This window comes from Octodon degus, unplaced genomic scaffold (assembly GCF_000260255.1).
Source record: "Octodon degus isolate 3935 unplaced genomic scaffold, OctDeg1.0 scaffold00109, whole genome shotgun sequence".
NCBI lineage: Eukaryota > Metazoa > Chordata > Mammalia > Rodentia > Octodontidae > Octodon > Octodon degus.
The window spans coordinates 3,637,859-3,638,127 of record NW_004524685.1 but is presented as its reverse complement, the minus strand read 5'-3'; positions in this window follow the sequence as shown (position 1 = coordinate 3,638,127).

Sequence of the window (269 nt, the reverse complement as noted above, 5' to 3'; positions counted from 1 at the left end):
AGTGCAGTGGAGTGACCTGAGCCCAATATGGAATCAAATCCTAGCTTTGCCATTTAGAAACAATGAGACCTCAGCACACACACTGTTTATTTTATTTCAGCTTTAGTTTCCCTGTTAGAAAAATAAAGATAATTCTACCATGTTCACAGGGGTTCTGTAAAGGTTAAATTAAATACTGATATCGTGTAAGATACTAAAGAGTTCCTGACACAGAGCACCTGCTCAGTAAATGCTACTGTCCTCCAGTCACCCTTTAAAGTGTGCAGTTT